The sequence below is a fragment of the Alligator sinensis genome, unplaced genomic scaffold (assembly GCF_000455745.1).
Source record: "Alligator sinensis unplaced genomic scaffold, ASM45574v1 scaffold215_2, whole genome shotgun sequence".
In the NCBI taxonomy this organism is placed as follows: Eukaryota; Metazoa; Chordata; order Crocodylia; family Alligatoridae; genus Alligator; species Alligator sinensis.
This window is the reverse complement of record NW_005842400.1, coordinates 1,091,205-1,091,579: the sequence shown is the minus strand read 5'-3', so window position 1 is coordinate 1,091,579 and position 375 is coordinate 1,091,205.

The following is a 375-nucleotide window of genomic DNA, read 5'->3' as shown; positions in this document are numbered from 1 at the left end:
AGTGGAAAAGTTGGAGTGCTCACAGCAGGTTTGAAATTGAGCCAGATATTTAGATACTTATATACTGGCTTGATATCCTAAGGCTTTGTCTCCACAGGGAAACTGTCTAACATTACTGCAGAACAACCTGTCCCACAACAGTGAGTCCAGAATAGCTCCCACATAGACAGTCTGTTCCAAAATAAAAATGACTTCATTCTCAAATGTGAGTTTTGGGAGTACCCTTTTAATCCAGAATAGCATTCAGTTACACCAGAATAGCTATTCCCATCAATTCACCCTATGTAGACAACACTTAACATTAGCTTCCTAGTTTCAGAAGTCCTTGCTTCTGTTTTTTCCTATTTAGAGACAGATTGATGAATGGACATAGCT